Raw genomic sequence first — 18,689 nt, 5'->3', positions numbered from 1 at the left:
TTTGACATACATTTTAGGACATTAATGTTGTTATTAGTAAAAGTAGTATCGTCTACATATAAAGTCATTTATAAATGTGAATAAAATGGGAGCAAGTACGCATCCCTGAGGGACTAGATGATTCACTTATTTACTATCAGAATTTCACTGACGTTTGGATCTACGAGATATGATTGAAAAAGTTTAAGTACATGTCGCCTCAAGTCATAAAAACATTCTAGCCGGTATAGTAGAAGTCTATGATGAGCGATGGACCCTCTGGCGCCCCCCTGAACTCCCTCAACAACGCGGTCAAGTTGAATTAAAGTTATAGCATGGTGGACAGGCCAGGCCTAAAGCCCAACTTTTTGGGGTCAAGAATATTATTAGATTAAAGGCACGGAACTTCAGAACTAGTTCACACACAATTTTCTAACAATGGGAATTATTGAGATAGTGCCATAGTTATTTACATCCTCTATGTCACACTTCTTAAAGATGAGCACCACGCGGCTGACCTTTGAAGTGTCCTGAAAGTCCCCTTCAAAAACGGTTTTAGCCAATGTCTAAGTCCCATACCCCTTTTCTGTTAGGGGAGTATCTTTTTATTAATACTTTTGGCAAACATGATTGTGCCAAAAATTTGAGCACGAAGTCTCGAAGGTTGGAACTAGGACGCTTTATTCCTAACCTCTTCGATATTTCTCAAAATACTCGATGCTTTTACGTTTTTTAGAACATCGACACGGAACAGTAGTTTAAAAAATATAAATATGCAAAGAACCTGCATCTCGTAGAAGCCTTCCCTTTTATGTTTTCATTACACGCGTATATATTAAATAAAACGGCCGAAACCCATCACGGTTCAATTAACAATGTATATCAGTGTTTACTTAAACCCTCGGCCTAAGAGGGGGAGGATGTTCACCTTTATTTCAGAGAGGCGCGGCTAAGTTGCGAAAAATATCGGAAACGTTGAAGTGCTGATAAACCAGGAATATTTGCAAAACTTTATTTTTCAAGCGAGGTTTACCGGCTTCTTAACTATACAAATATTTACATAGATATTTATCCTATTGTAAACAATATTATAAAATTGTTTCATATATCACAAACAAAGAACACTTACCACTAACAACAACTACTACTACTACTAAAGGTTCGCAAACCGATAAAATGGACGCACAAAATACAGATATAAGTTAATCAGTCAAATGGTGGCTGCTTTTAAAAATGGAACTCCCTCTACTCGAAAAACTCTTGGATTGAATAAACGGCATTATCCAGTAAATATGTTCTATGTGGTGGTCTTCTTCCACTCTAGTCGGGCTTGCATTGTATAAGAATGAACCGCTATAATTAAAAGAAAATCTTTTTAATATGTTTAAAATCTGGTTGTTAATGGTCCATTTATAAGAGGCAAATGACCCCAAGCTAATAATCCGTAGGGCACAAAGGGACAAGAACAGCGAATGATACACTATCCTCACCGTAAATCTTGGCACTTCAATTATTAGTAATCGAATAAGAAATATATTACTACTTAATTGGGATGCATGTTTTTTCCAAGATTGTTCCGAGAGTTCCCAGAGTGCAACCAAGATATTGTGCCAACAATTATGACAGCGCACAGCATTGATTCTGTGCCTATCCCAGCTCTAAAGTCATTCATAAAGGTCAAAAATTAGATAGGCCCAAGGATCGATCCCTGTAGCACACCCAACGTTACTTTTTCGTCTTTATGTTTTGTTTTCATGTTTTACACACATCTTGGCCAACATATGACGTAACAAAAAGAGTCCTAAACTCGTAGATTTGAGATATCAGTCAGTCAACAAATTTGTAATTGGGAAAGGCTGGCACCCGACGGGTCCAACTTTTCGTATGCCGTGACCTATAATTAGTTCAAGCTGTCACGATATAAATAGCCGGCCATTATCGTTTTACTTAAGCCTTTTGTTAGCGTCACAGTTAATACGTATGCGTCGCGAATGGCTACCCCCATGTGCCTAGGTCGGTGCGTAAAAGAAAATGGTCACCAAGTGGTGTTAAAGGTTCGAGTTTCACATAAAAACAACCAAATTTGAAACATTCCATTGTAAGTGTCATCTATTTCTTTGATGCCCTGCATAACCCACTCTTGGACTAACAATTTGTTACTTGGTTCAAAAATGTTATACCGGATGTCAAAGTGCAAGCGAGAAATTTTATTGGATCCAGAAAGAAGTCCAGAAGATCCAGAAAGTAATTTAAAAAATGTAGTACAACTCTTTAACGCTATCTACAAATCCGGAAACCTACCAAAAGACTGACGAAAATCGACATTTATACCTATCCCAAAAAAATCTGAAGCTAGAAGATGCGACGAGTTTCGTTTAATTAGCCTAATGATTCAAACTTTGAAATTGTTCCTGAAGGTAATACACAACCGAATTCGACAAAAATGTCAACAAGATATAAGCAACAAATGGAATTTCGTGGGGTACTAGGAGACCAGAGAAGCCTTGTTTGCACTGTCAGTACTTCTGCAGAAGTGTAGAGACCAGAGGAAGGAAGTGTACATGTGTTTCACAGATTACACAAAAGCTTTTGACTGCGTCAAACAAACGAAATTTTTGAGCATTCTTAAAAGTAGACTCCCAAGATTTTAAAATTATCCAGAAGCTGTATGAAAAGTAAGTAGCGTCAGTAAGTCTGGAAAGGCTCTGAAACAACAACGACACACATAAAACATGGAGTTAGACAAGGATGTGTGTGCTGAGTCCTATGCTTTTCAATATGTACTCAGAGTTGATATTTCAAAGTGCCCTCGAGGGAGTATAAAGGTAAAACGTAGATTGTTGAACAACTTGAAGTATCCACCGTAAGCAACTCGATGGACACGAACATAACTGTAGATGGAACACCAATTGCATACTTGGGCAGTGAAGACCTAGATCCCGATGTAAAAGTAGGAGCATGTGTCGAAATGGCAAGAACAAATTTCCTAAAGATGCGAAGCCTTCTCTGCGACAACAGTCTAAACATTCACACAGGACATCACTTCGTCAAATGCTGCTTGTACTCCACAGTTCCTTACGGTGTTGAGTCATGGACATTAAAGATAAGCACAATGAACAAGCTGAAAGCAGAATGTTCCGGATACCATAGACTGATCGCTTTGGAAGTTCTACATCGAGCGAACAACGAAAGCCAGCTTCTCGATACCATAAAGAACTCATAATGGAAGGTAAGATCGAGGGAAAACGCCACCCCGGACGTCGACAATGCTCTTGACTAAAGAACATCAGAGACTGGACTGGTTTGGACTCACACACATTACTAAGAAAAGCACAAAATAAAGAAGAATTTGCCATAATTGTTGCCGATCTTCATTGAGTGGAGATGGCACTTTAAGAAGAAGTAAATCGGAATGCGGGAATTTATTTTTGGGTTTCCGAACTAGCCACCAGGAGGAGTAACTGCCATCTTGATTTTCAAAACTCGTTTTCTGAAAAACTTTCTGATATTAACGATAGAGTCGAGTAGTACTGCTCATTATAAATTTTTAAGGCATCCTCTAAGTGCTAAGTACACCTATGAATGCGGGATATAAAAAAAATAATTTTGATGATTATGTCGTTTTTTTACCAAAAAAAAACAATTCTGCAAAATGAAACTAAAATGGGCTCTATCGAACTTGTTACGCCCTTATCGAGATGTCCTTTCTTATGTTGCATTTTAAACTTTTATATTGAAACTTTTTGTCTCATCCATATCCTAGGTTTTGCTTCTTTCTTTGCAATCTTCTTAGATACTTTTTTTATAAATTACCTTTCTTATTTAGGATTAGCCATAATAATGTAATTGATTCTTGTAATAGCATAGCTCATTTTAAATAAGAATTGTCTCGATATAAATAAATGCTGCATAATTTATGTTATTCAAATAAATATCATTTTATGAAATATTTTATTCATTTAAAAACGAAAAAAAAAAGAAGATTATCAACAAATTATATGCATTTTATTATTACAAATTAATATTAGAAAAATTATTTCAAAAGTCTGGGAAACACAGTCTTAGGCTAGCAATCGTAAGCATTTTTTTTTAAATAGACGCAACTATTAGTAATATTTATACATCACTGGAAATCTTTATTTAACCCTAAAATATTAAGTAAAAAACTGAAAATTCTAAAACTTTAAACTTGCTAAGTACAAGAATTCTACTGCAGGCATCGTGGTGACGCAGAAAATCGCGTATATAGACAAAACCGTACGTAAAACAAAACATCTTTCGGTATTCAAGCGTCAGCGGGCCGATACATGTGGCCGATAATTCCTGCCCAGATAAAGATCGCTTACAGATGCTGTATCTTTTGTTAATTAATTGATCGTCTCTCCCGACATCGCTACTGTTAATTATGGTCGGAAGGCGCGCGGCGAGGCAGGGGGGCCGTAGGGGCGTACGCGTAAGGAAACTCGCGACCGGCTACCGTTCGAACGCGGCCAGACTGTTTTCCCTGCAGTCTAAGCGGTGGTTATTGCTTCTGCACGGTTTTAAGTTTCGACTGACTGACCGGCCAGTGAGCGGTGCTTCGCTTTTACAGTCAAAAGACGAAATTCATTGATTCAACATTTCAAATTTATTGCGTGTTGGTAACAAACCGTTGGAAATATATACAGCGACGTAAAAAAAAATGTTGAATTTAATCAAACTAATATAGTTTTGTTAGTCAAAGTAAACGGTTCTTTCAAGTAAATATTATTAATAACAAAGGCGGTGTAAAATGAACCCTTCCACATGACCAACTTATTAACATAAAAAGTTGCATAAATGTTACATTAAAATTGATAAGCGCAACCATGAATTTTAATTTTAAACCCCCTCCTCGTTGGCGATCATTCTGGCTATGATAATTTTGTTGGTTGGAGACTTGCTGCTTCGAAGACTTGCCAAGATAGTCTCCTGCGTTCTGGCACTCTTTTAACTGGATTTTTTCCCTGAAGGATACACTGGAGTAATTCATGTCTTCCTTTGTTCTTCATGATGTCATCCAGGTATTGAAATTTGCGGATGTTGCCTATTTCCATGGAGATTTCCATTCTCCCCAACACTTCATTAGTAACTTTCTGGGTCCATGGTATATTAAGATTCTCTTGTGCAGCCAGCATTGGGCATGGTTTCCTGTTTTAAGGGTCATGACGCCACACCGTACAGAAGAACCGAGTATAAGTAACACTTTAGGAGTCTTTTCTTTATTTCCAGTGATCGGTTGTGGCTTTTGAATACTTGATCCATAGCTAAGAAAGCACGACTCATTAATTATAGTTCCTAGATAATTATATTGTGAGACTTTTTGTTTGGTTTATGTCGATATCTTTCTTACTTATTAAGAATGAGCATCACTTTCATCATTCTTTTGAAACAAAATTATGAACTATTACAGAAGAAAGTTAAAAAACAGAAACGGGGTAAAACAAAGAAAAAGAATACTCACTCGGTTATACACTGTCCAATTATTAATTCACACTATATGCTTACGTAGTTTTGTTTTAATGTTTGGTTATACTTTATGTATTCAGTTGTTGATATGGATATCACTAAAATAAATTTCTTCTCCCTCTGACCAGTCAATTGACCAAAATAATTTTTAAAATACAATTACATAAATTTATATTTATTTATATTTAGTTATTTATATCATGGAGTCGACATTTTTATTGGAATTCCCCGAATCGCTAAATATTTTTATTTATTATAAAATATATTTTATTATTAAATAATGATAGATGAGACTCTACATAACATTTTGATCGAATTTGACTAGTCAACGAAGAAGTGACCAGCCCCAATTCAATTCAAACAACAAGATAACAAAAATTTGCTAAATTCAAATCTTTGCACAACGCTAATAAGACACAACAAATAAGACGCAAGTATCAATATTAACTAACTAACCAAAACTAACCAATGACGATGCTATAAATGTGGTTGGTAAGTTAACACAGAATAAGTTTAGCAATGCCTTTTTAACTTGACAATTCATGTTTGAAACTGGAGAACCAGAATACCCTTAATTGCCGATAAATGTTGTTCAACAAAAACGATTAAGTTAGCAATAACCATTATTAACAGAATCGCTACGTTTTTGACTCTTTTAGGTGAATATTTGTCATCTCTACATAAAAGCCTGATGTTGCCTTTTTCTTGTCGTATGCACCGTTGAATGAAATAATTAGCAAAGAAGTGTTAAATTTAGTTACAAATCGGTTGTTAAACGTCACTGGTCGATGCCTGAAAATGAATTGTTCGTTTTTAAGTTAAAAGGCTAAGTTCGGATAAGACCTTATATCCTATCTTAACCTTCAATTTCCCAAAGACATGTTGGAATATTCCCGTGAGTAAAATACGAAAAAAATCCTGCAAGCATTAGCAAAGTGCTCTAGAATTATCCGGTCCAGTATTGACGTACCATCAAGGATACGCGCTTGAAAAAGGTTCCCAATCGACCCGGACGGAACATAAGAGGCCCCTACCTGTGTGGTTCGAAACCACGATGTACACACGACCGTCTGCCAAAGTTAGCGGTCCTTTGGCGGTACCGTCTCGACGGCCGCGCGGCACGCCGATTAGGTTAGGTACTACCAAAACAGTGGAAAGGACACGACGGACAAAAAATGCGCGACACACAATGCCTCGCCGGTAATTTCGCAAATTCAGATTCTTTAGTGTCTGCTGTTCGGCGCGTCTATATACGGTACGGCCGCCATTAACTGCCACCGAGTCGTACCCGAGAGCGACCGCGAAATATAAAAGACCCCGCGGGATGCTCGTTTTATTATAACCCGATAGGTACTAATTCGACCATTATCGCGTATCGGTACGACCTACGGTGGGAGTACGACCAGCGACTAAAATCGCCCGTAATTTTAATTAAATTTAATTAATTATAATTATATATGGGGCGGCAGTTGCTTACTCACGGGATGAGAAGCTATTGCGGGCAGAAGGAAGACAAGTCTAAACACAATTTCGCTCTTCAGGTCTTTTTTCCAGAAAATAAAGCTTCCTCATGTTCCTATTCCATAGCTAACCTAAATGTCTCAGGGTGTTCAGTTGATTGGTTAAGAAAGAATACAAATCATTTTCTGAAGCCAACATTACCAGCATTTATGACTCAATTAACGTTCAAATAACTGTCACAACTGTACTCATCAAAATGGTGTTCAACTGAATTTTGAGATGGAATTGGCACCGTTATTGTTTAAGCAATTAATTTCCAGGTTGCCTGTGCTTTCCGCGTAGTACAACCCTAAGGCAGCACCAGGTATTTTGACTCCTCCTTCGTTCTAGTTTCCGTATAATAAAAAAAGTGTTCTTCCAAATAAAGGTATTGATCAATAAGTCTATATTCTCCCATAACTTAAGGGTCTCTGATCTTAAGTGCCAATGCATCCTGGATTACATTGATCTATAACATAAGTTTAATAACACGTTTCAGCGCCGTACAAAGCACAAGCTATTGCAGGATCAAAGTTATTGAACTTGTTGGTAAATTTTGTAAATTGGAGAATATTCGCTAGATAATGGGGCTTATTAAGTTCACTTCAATTGTTATTTTAATAAGGGGACAATCTATATAACGATAAATGTGATCTTGTCAAAACGAATTTCTAAAAATTGTATTTTGGTAAAACTATTTGAGGAATTATTTATTTATTACATAAACATTTATAAATCTAAAATAAATATCCCATCGTCACGATTTCATAGAAAAAATAACTCTGCAGACCAAACAAAAAATAGTGGTTGTGACCACCATGTGCGAAGTGATAATGAATACGTATTTTTATTTTTGTAAAATTGATTTAATAAATAACAATTTAAAAGTTTGATAAACTTTTTCAATTTTTTTAGGTTTAAATCTTTAAAAATGTCTTCTCATTAACAGTGCACACAATAGTATTTATACTCTCGGCCGAAAAATTTGGAAACAATAAATCACTATGTAGCATAAACCTTTACCTAGCTAAAATGTGAAAAACATTTATATAAAATAAATTTCACCATTGAAATTATTGTATACAGTTTTAATTTAGAATAATATAACATAGCATTGTTTTTTTGAAAGTATAGATTTTTGTATAAAAGAAGATAACATTTATATCCTGTAGAGGAAATGAAATACTCAATTTACAATACAATATATAATATGTGGCAGTTCAAAAAATTGAAAAAGTTTATCAGGTTTTCGTAACATAGGTGAAACAAAAAAGCTTTTAAATTGTTAAGTATTAAATAAATTTTAATAAATAATGGAATTTCAAGGGAAAGAGACATTAGCAAACCACATGTTTATTCCAGCCTTGGAGAATGACAGAAAAAAATAAAAGATTAACCGAATCAAGCGAAATGGATGCACTTAGATCAGCAAGAATATCAAGATCCAAAAGAATTAGAAATGAAAGTATTCGGGAACAAATGGGACTTCCAGACACAATCATAAATGACATCGAAAGAAAACGTATAAAAAGACAAGGTACGGCCATGTACAGGGTATGAACGACGACAGATTATCTAAACAAACAATGAATTGGATACCGGAAAAAAAGAGGGCGTCCAAAATGAACATGGCACGAAGGAGTCCGCGAAGCGATGAGCTCAAGAAACTTAGAGGATGGCCAATAGAAGGATCGAAGACAATGGAGACTTATATGAGCGCGTTACAAAATAAGATTATATATATATATATATATATATATATATATATATATATATATATATATATATATATATATATATATATATATATATATATATATATATATATATATATATATATATATATATATATATATATATATATATATATATATATATATATATATATATATATATATATATATATATATATATATATATATATATATATATATATATATATATATATAGCAGCAGTGGTTCTCAGTTTCATGCTTTCATTGACAACACACAATACAGCTCTCTCGGCGTCTTCATTTTCTTTTTTCTTTTTGTAATTTCTTACCATTGTGATTCACAACTGTAAAAGAATATAAAATGAACTTACTTATGTAGACGACCAAGAAACTTGTATTTAATTAACTTATATTGGCAATACACTTGCTACAATATACACAACACTATGAAATAGCCAAAACTCGAAAATAATACTTACGTTTTCAGTAATCCGTTTACAATAAAAAATAAAAATGTTTGGTTTCGTGTAAGGATAATCAAAATAAAAATAACGTAATGAAGCAGAATCGAGTCTAATCCTCCCGGTTCGACAACTACGTCTTCACTAACTTATCGTAAACCCAAAAAACATCGCATAATAATACCCTAATTATCTCCTCACCGCAACTTGCCCACCCTGTCCTTTTTGCCTGAGACGCCGATACATTTTACGATCGGCAAAAAAAACAAGGCGGCGCCTCTTTGTTGCGGGGTCTTGTCGGATATGACGTAATAATATAAATATTCCAACACTCGGCCATCCTGACTATTGGTCTGTCCTCAGACCTAATGGTGAAATTTAAACGTAACTTCAATCTTTCAAAACTACAATACCATTCTAGCTTGGTGCCTAGTCTTAATCATTACGTAATAAAAAAAACATAATCAATTGTAGGTAGTAGGGTATCTTAAACATAAGCGACATTCCTTTATAAACAATAAAATAAGCAACATTTGCTTATAGGCAACGTTTGCCAAAACACAAAACACCAGCGACGTTCGCTCATAGGCAACGTTTGCCAAAATACAAAATACGAGCGACGTTCGCTCATAGGCACGTTTGCTAAAATACAAAGCACGAGCGACGTTCGCTCATAGGCACGTTTGCCAAAATACAAAGCACGAGCGACGTTCGCTCATTGGCACGTTTGCCAAAATACAAAACACGAGCGACGTTCGCTCATAGGCACGTTTGCCAAAATACAAAGCACGAGCGACGTTCGCTCATAGGCACGTTTGCCAAAATACAAAGCACGAGCGAAGTTCGCTCATTGGCACGTTTGCCAAAATACAAAGCACGAGCGACGTTCGCTCATAGGCACGTTTGCCAAAATACAAAACACGAGCGACGTTCGCTCAGAGGCACGTTTGCCAAAATACAAAACACGAGCGACGTTCGCTCATTGGCACGTTTGTCAAAATACAAAACACGAGCGACGTTCGCTCAGAGGCACGTTTGCCAAAATACAAAACACGAGCGACGTTCGCTCATTGGCACGTTTGCCAAAATACAAAACACGAGCGACGTTCGCTCAGAGGCACGTTTGCCAAAATACAAAACACGAGCGACGTTCGCTCATTGGCACGTTTGCCAAAATACAAAACACGAGCGACGTTCGCTCATAGGCACGTTTGCCAAAATACAAAGCACGAGCGACGTTCGCTCATAGGCACGTTTGCCAAAATACAAAGCACGAGCGACGTTCGCTCATTGGCACGTTTGCCAAAATACAAAACACGAGCGACGTTCGCTCATTGGCACGTTTGCCAAAATACAAAACACGAGCGACGTTCGCTCAGAGGCACGTTTGCCAAAATACAAAACACGAGCGACGTTCGCTCATTGGCACGTTTGCCAAAATACAAAACACGAGCGACGTTCGCTCATTGGCACGTTTGCCAAAATACAAAACACGAGCGACGTTCGCTCAGAGGCACGTTTGCCAAAATACAAAACACGAGCGACGTTCGCTCATTGGCACGTTTGCCAAAATACAAAACACGAGCGACGTTCGCTCATTGGCACGTTTGCCAAAATACAAAACACGAGCGACGTTCGCTCATAGGCACGTTTGCCAAAATACAAAGCACGAGCGACGTTCGCTCATTGGCACGTTTGCCATTAATCCTCTTCGTTTTGTATACTAATCCACTTTTTAACATGGTCTGCGGCTACAACAGTTCTTCTACGTTTGAACCCCTCTCGTAAGTCTTCAACTTGGTATCTGTCATTAAATAGTACTTTTGTGATGCGAAAAGGGCCTTTGTATTTCGGATGAAGCTTATGACTGGCACCCGTAGTAGGTATACTCGTTATTAATACTCTAACTAGGTCACCGTCGTTGTACCTTTTGGAATCTCGTCGTGTTTTATCATAGCGTTCTTTTTGTTTTTTCTGGTCCCTCGATATGTGATCCGAAATTTTACACCTAAGCTCTTCCAGGTCTAGCCTATCGATTTCGTCTTGGATTTCATTCAGAATTATTGCCTCTGCCGCATGTTTTGAATTAGAGCCAATAAGCGCCTTCATGGGGGTCGAATTAATACCCTTATTAAAACTTGTATTAAGTGCGATTTGCACTTGTTTTATCTATTTGTCCCAATCTCTTTCGTCCTTGCCTGCAGCTGTTGTTGATAGCGCACCCACAATGGTTTTGTTATATCGCTCACATTGGCCATTACTTCTGGGCGAAGCAACGGCATTTAAAACGTGCTTAATCCCATAAGTATTACAAAATGTTCTAAAAGTTCGAGATGTAAAAGCTGTCCCTCTATCGCTTATAATTCTGCTAGGTACTCCAAATAGATATATTAGGTCGGTTAAAACCCTAATAACGTATTTACTTTTTTGATTATGTACTGGTTCGATTACAGTGAATTTAGTAAATGCGTCAACAATCACAAAAATATACTTATTCTTCGTTTTGCTTGTCATAAACGGCCCAACATGATCTACATGTAATGTATGAAAAGGAATCGGATGTTTCTCAATAGGGTTCAATTTACATTCTCGTTTAGAAAACGACTGTTTGTAATACATACAACTTAGACAAGCGTTAACATATTTCGTTACGAATTTCCTCATTTTTGCGAACCAATAGTTTTCACGAATTCTTCGTAACACTTTTTCTACATTAAGATGCCCATAATCATCATGACACAAACGACAAATTTACATACGTGCTGCTCGTGGAACAACCCATGCTTTGGTTCCATTTCCTAATTTTTTGTATAATTTGTTATTCCTTAACTCATACTGCTCAAAGTAAAACTTTGTATCGCTATTTTTTATTTTATCGGCTAAAATGTTTCGGATTCTACAAATCTGTTCATCTTGCATTTGTGCGCCGGTAATCCAGTAAGCTTCTGTCAAGTCTATTTGAAAAACTTCAACTTTAAAATTATTGTTCGATTTGGGGTTTCTGCTAAGAGCGTCAACATGCGTCATCTTTTTGCCGGCCCTGTACTCAATTTCGAAGGTATATTCTTGAATTTGCGGCCACCATCTTCCAATGCGCGGGATCAAATCCTTCTTTGATAAGCTCGTTCGCAAGGCATTACAATCCGTAAACACTTTAAAGTTTATCCCCAATAAATAGACCCGAAAATATTTTAAGGCATAAACTACAGCCATAGTCTCGAGTTCGTATGAGTGGTACTGCCTTTGGTCGCTTGTTGTTTTTTTTTGCTAAAGTAAGAGACAACGTGCGTATTACCCTCAGCATCGTATTGAAGCAATATTGCCCCGACACCGATGGAACATGCGTCTGTGTGAAGTTCGGTTTCTAATTTAGGGTTATATATTGCAAGAATTGGACAAGATATAAGCTTTTGTTGAATTTGGTGAAATGCTTCTTTTTGTGGTACGCTCCATATCCAATTCGCACTTTTGAGAGTTAATTTTGTTAGAGGCTCGACAATCATGGAGAAGTTCTTGACAAATTTTCGAAAATAACTTGCTAATCCAAGAAATTGACGCACTTGCTTAACGTTGGAAGGATAACTCATATCCAATACCGCTTGAATATTCTTCTTACCTGGCCTCACTCCTTCTGCACTGATTTCTCTCCCAAGATATTCTAGAGTAGTTGCAAGAAATACGCACTTACTGATTTTTAAAGTAAAGTTATGTGCACGAAGTTGGATTAACACCTTTTTTAAGCGTTCTAGTCCAAGGCGGACGTTTGAATTTGGTGTTATTCTCATGAAAACTATAAATTTCGGTAGGCATGTTACCCACGGTGTTTAGATACGCATAAAGTGCATTGGCATTCTCATGTTGTGCGGCTCTAACAGTTCGCGATATATTATCGTCTTTAATACCGTCGATTACTGCGTCAATCAAATAAACGTCAGGTATATTTATGTTAAGTGCCCTTAATTTAGACATTTTTTTAAAACAATAATCTCCTATGTTTTGTCCCGGCTTAGTTTCGTAATTAGCAGCGTCCTTTAGTAACTTGGAAAATGGAACAGACTTACGGAAATAGAGGCTCATTGATGTTTTAATTTCAATCCAGCTTGAGTCGTACTCCAAGTTCTCGTCGTACCATTGACGAGCGTTACCTCGTAATCGTCCGGAAATTATTCGAAGAATAGTATCATCGTCCCACTGATAACGTTCTGCCAAACTATCCACTTTACTCAACCAATTATCCACCATCACGTCATCCCGACTTGGGTCAAATTTTGGCACTAAAAGTTCGTCTCCCGCGCGAAAGACCGGCTTACGCCTTTTTAAATCATTTAATTCTTTCCTCAAACGTTTTATTGTCCGTTTTCTCCTCGAGCTATTATCGGAAGAGCTATAACTCGAATTCGAACTGTCACTATCACTTCCCGAAGACGAGGATGAACGTTCTTTCCGTGTATTACGCTTTTCACTTGTAACTGTTTTCGATTTAAATCTTCCCATGACGTACAATAATTTTAACTTGTCCGAGAAGAGAAAAAAAAAAAACGAAAACGATTGTAAGTGATTTTAGTAAAATCCCACCGCTGCTTTGTAAGGATAATCAAAATAAAAATAACGTAATGAAGCAGAATCGAGTCTAATCCTCCCGGTTCGACAACTACGTCTTCACTAACTTATCGTAAACCCAAAAAACATCGCATAATAATACCCTAATTATCTCCTCACCGCAACTTGCCCACCCTGTCCTTTTTGCCTGAGACGCCGATACATTTTACGATCGGCAAAAAAAACAAGGCGGCGCCTCTTTGTTGCGGGGTCTTGTCGGATATGACGTAATAATATAAATATTCCAACATTCGTTTGCGTAAAGTAACCGACAAATTTTATTCTGTCTGACACTGACATTGACGTAAATTGGCAGCTGTTTATCAGCTAGTGTAGTTCGGTGTTACCAGTATTAAAAAGGTATTGGAGGTTAGGAAAGACAAATGATGCGTTCGTAAATCCAATAATTCAAAACAGCCTATGTTCTAAACTGCCCCCTCACCCCCAATGAGTTGCATACATCCATCTCAAAAAACCAGTAGGTAACCATAGCATCAGCCACCATAAAAACGTTTTTTATGACCTTGATGTGGAAAGCGCTATTTTATTGGCCGAGGAGGATAGGGACACGTGCGTGGCGAGTGGTCCACGGAAACAGGAGAACCCTTCGAAACAATGCGTTCGGAAAACGACTTTTTGACGTCGCGAGGTCCGCGGTCGGTCCCGTAGCGTCGGATGAGGCCGTAAATTTTCCGGGGCGACAAGTGGGGGCCATGTTGCCGATGTCGGTCGCGAGATAACACCACCGAACATGCCTCTTTATATTACTACCCAAAGGGACCGCCGCCGAATGATAAATACACTCCGTCTTCCGCGACTGCTTCGCTGAGGCACTTGCTTTCCCGTTCCCACGCGAGCTGGATTAGTCAATGCCGAAGTTTTTCGAACGATTGACGGTTTTAAACGCTTACGCGAGCCCGGGGCTCGACGCGGGGGCCACCTACGTAGAACGAATCGAAAAAGCATATCGGCACCCCATAGGACACATGATATAACCCACAAAATTACTGAAATTTAGTTAATACCGGCGTGGATTAAAGGATTTTAAAGGATTATAAAGAACGTAACTCACAACAACGCATAAAGTATTATTAACTTAAAAAATGTGTCGTACAAGACCTATGCAAAATTACTTGCTGTTTTTCTTTTATTTCAATTTCCATGGCGACGGTGTTTTGTTCTACGTAAATCTTAAAAGTTTTTTGTTATTAGCAACCCGGCTCGAGAAATAAAGCTTCACAATACGGCACAATCGAAAGTGAAGTTTGGACACAAACATTGTACAGGGTGGCCAATACAACGTAACCTTATCCCCGAATATACAGGATGTACAAAAAAAATCTTAAATCCAAAAGTCATCTGGTTTGAAACGAAGTTTTATTTTATTATATTTTTTCATATATATTTTTTCAGTGTTGCCTGGGTAAACAAAACTTAATTTTTTTAAAACTGAACATCTTGCATAGTATTACTCAAGTATCTAGGAAAACTTCATATATACTGTTCTACACCTATGTCTAATGGTTTTTGATATACTTAAGTTTTTATGTCAGTTGTAGACCCAAAGAAATTTTTTTAATTTGGGTTTAATACCTTGTTGACAAGAACCTACTTTAATAGAATTTTTATAATAATAATATATAATTGATTTTAAACGCCAACTTAAGAATAGACATAACAAAGCTTGAAACCCGCATCAAAATCGTCATATAAGAATATTAATTTGTCAATCCTTCAAAAACTAAACATTTTCAGCATAGACAACCTTATACAAACTTAACTTTATTTTTAATGGTAAATAAGTTAAAGTTATGAAATTTGGGGCTTTCAATAAAAAAAAAGATTTTTGGAAGTTTTCTTAATTTAGTATTTAATCAACAAGGTATTAAACGAAAATTAAAAAATAAACATTTATTTTTAGGAAAAACTGGTATTTTTCTTAGGGGCTGCAAAGGACATACTTGAAATAAAAACTCAACTATGTCAAAAACTCTTAGACGTAGGTATAGAACATTAAATATTTAATTTTCCTACACACTTGAGTAGAATCCAAAAATGCAATAAAATACAGGATGTTTCATTTAAAAAAATTAGGTTGTGTTTACCCAAGCAACACTGAGTGCCCTGTATATGCAATACTATATACTACAATACTAAAATAAATCTTCGTTTCAAACCAGGTGATTTCTGTATTTAAGATTTTTTCGTACACTCTTTGTATTCGAGATAAGGTATAGGTTTACGTTATAGTGGTCACCCCGTACACATGCATGATAAAAGGTCATTCATTATAAATGCCCCCCTCCCCCAAAACTTTTTCCTTCAGGTTTAAAAAAACATTTTAATACAAAAGTTGTAGAGTACAACTCAAGTGTTAGGTTTACGTATACAGGGGGATCCAAACAAAATTTTCATAATTTAGAAGGATGCTACTAGTTTTTCTTTAAAATTCTCCGGATTATTCCAAAACTTTTATGCAACGCGTATAGCATTTAAAGGGTTCTCCGAAAAATATGCTACAAATCTTACTAGATAAAATCTACTGATAATGTAAATATTATTCAGTATTTAAAAACATTTTTTGGAGAAAAGAAAAGAAAAAACAATGGTTTTCACAACGAACAGCAATTTTTAAAAATTGCTAATATTTATAACGTAATAAATATAAAACTATTCTGTATATAATGATATAACAATATAATAATTAAACGATATATATCTTCCCCACATTCATAATTCATCATCCTGGCTTGGAATGGTTTGCCTTTTCCTTCTTCTTAAGTATTTATTCCTCTGAATTGTTAAACAAATACGTTTAAATGCCTTTCTATAAACTACAAGCCTATTATTACGGCCATCACCGTGGATTTCGATATATTCGCGTCTTGTCGAAACTGTATTTTTGTTATATATATATATATATATATATATATATATATATATATATATATATATATATATATATATATATATATATATATATATATATATATATATATATATATATATATATATATATATATATGAATATTATGAATATTATGAATTTCAATTTTTTTATTTTTGGAAAACGCCATAATTAAACATTTTTTTCTGTCAAAATTTCTTAATTAAGATGCGTATACTGTCATTGTCATGGCCTAAAATGTTTTTTGGCATTTTCTGTCTTAAAAATCAAAAATAACCATACAAAAGTAAAAGTAGGACGGTTTTACATATAAAACTTCACACCTTCATGTTATAAGTGAAAATTGAAGCTTACGTTTACAAGCTAAAGACAAAAAATACTAGGAAATCAATCTACAAATCGTGTTTTTATCCGAAAAACCAAGTTTCGCCCTACAATCCTCGCCCTAGCCGTTCGCAAAAAAAGCACTTACCTGCCCCACGGCAATCCGTCATGCTACTGGGGTGGGGGGTAGGAATATTGCGGATCGCGTCGTAAAACCCTTTTCCCTCCAAGCGAGAAATTCCGAAAAGCAATAACCGTCAAACTGTCAACGGAGGTCCGGTTCGGCGGACCAATGGAGACGGCGGCGCACGCGGACCACGCCCCCTTCGTCGTCGCCGACCGTCAGAAATAAATAAAACAATTGAATTTACCAGCCCAACGGGCGACAGCCACGAAGGTCGACCTCTGCATTTATAGCGGAGCGAAATGCTTTGTAATTTTTCAACAGCGCCGCACGCTGGTGCAAAATATGGGAATAAAGGACAAAACGACTTGCCTTAAATGATCAAAGTATCAAGGGGTTGCCTTTATTTAATCTTAGATGGAAAAATCTATGCAAGAATTTGGCATACCGTATGGCGATACATAGAATTTTAATAGACAATTTGTAGTTGAAGGTATATTGAACAACCGCGCCTACGAATATATACGGGATGAGTGATGCAGGGTTTTTCAATACTTTAACCAAACTAAAAAATATGTTGGATTTTACTATACTTAAAGGTCCACTTTTTCACCTCTTTATAACACGTATTCATGAGTTTTGGGACATGGATCATACGAAACATCAGCGCAATTCCAGTTGTCAGCGAACCAAAGATTCACGGAGACGTTTTTTATCGACGGTTGAGTACATCCCAGTTTTTATATACATTTCCGAAAGACACACATCTAAGGTTACTATGAAAATTTATTCCGAGTTTTTTATATTATGAGACGGGGCACTTTTCCATATTGTAAATGTTTTTCTTTTGACTTGCTTTTGCTGTTTGCTTTTCCTGTAACTTTAATATTATATGGAAAGAATACATAAAAAAAACTAATTTTAAGAAATACTTTCTTTCATTTTACTAAAATTTGGAAAAAAGAAACCTATTTACCTAATCACTAGAGATAACAGATAGAAAGATTATAGATTATAAAGATTTAAAAAATCAGGTAAGTTGAACACTATTACCTCATAGATCTTTGTGTGTCCCAAGTTTTAAGGCCATGATGGGTAGATCACAAGTAACCTTTTTTCTATTTTATTCGGAGATGAGCAACGCCAGTAGCAATGGTTGGTCTTCTGACTTTCTTACTTCTGTACATTATCTTGGTTGATTATCTTCAACATTTATTTAGTTGAAACTCATCTACTGTTGTCGATAGAGATTATTATTACAATCACAAAGAATTTAGCAAGTTTTAAGTGGGTGAAATTGGTGAAGTAAGTGGTTTGAAGCTCGGTTTCAAGGTAACATTTATTTTTATTGATCTCGCCGTAGTAATTACTAAATATGATTCATACTTGCATAATGCAGTGATACTGCGAAATTCTGTTTAACTTCATGATTGATTTCATGGATTTTGTTGTATAAATAATTAAATTGAAATGATATTTGTATGACATGTTGTAAATTGTCCTGCTTGTGATTAGCCGCAATAAAAATATTCAAGCATCCTCTAGTTAGTATAATGTTGTTTCTAAAAAGAAAAATAATCTAAAACAAAATT

The 18,689-nt window shown here is 36.1% G+C and overlaps 1 protein-coding gene across 1 annotated transcript in view; it reads right to left on the bottom strand.

Moving 5' to 3' along the window:
• Nucleotides 1-18,689, bottom strand: part of LOC132706585 (zinc finger protein rotund) — a 303,785-nt gene that overhangs the window by 268,561 nt on the left and 16,535 nt on the right. The window lies entirely within an intron of this gene.

This window comes from Cylas formicarius, unplaced genomic scaffold, assembly GCF_029955315.1.
Source record: "Cylas formicarius isolate icCylForm1 unplaced genomic scaffold, icCylForm1.1 PGA_scaffold_8__14_contigs__length_24414737, whole genome shotgun sequence".
Classification (NCBI taxonomy): Eukaryota; Metazoa; Arthropoda; class Insecta; order Coleoptera; family Brentidae; genus Cylas; species Cylas formicarius.
The sequence above is the reverse complement of the archived record's forward strand: the minus strand, read 5'-3'. Positions and strand labels throughout refer to the sequence as shown.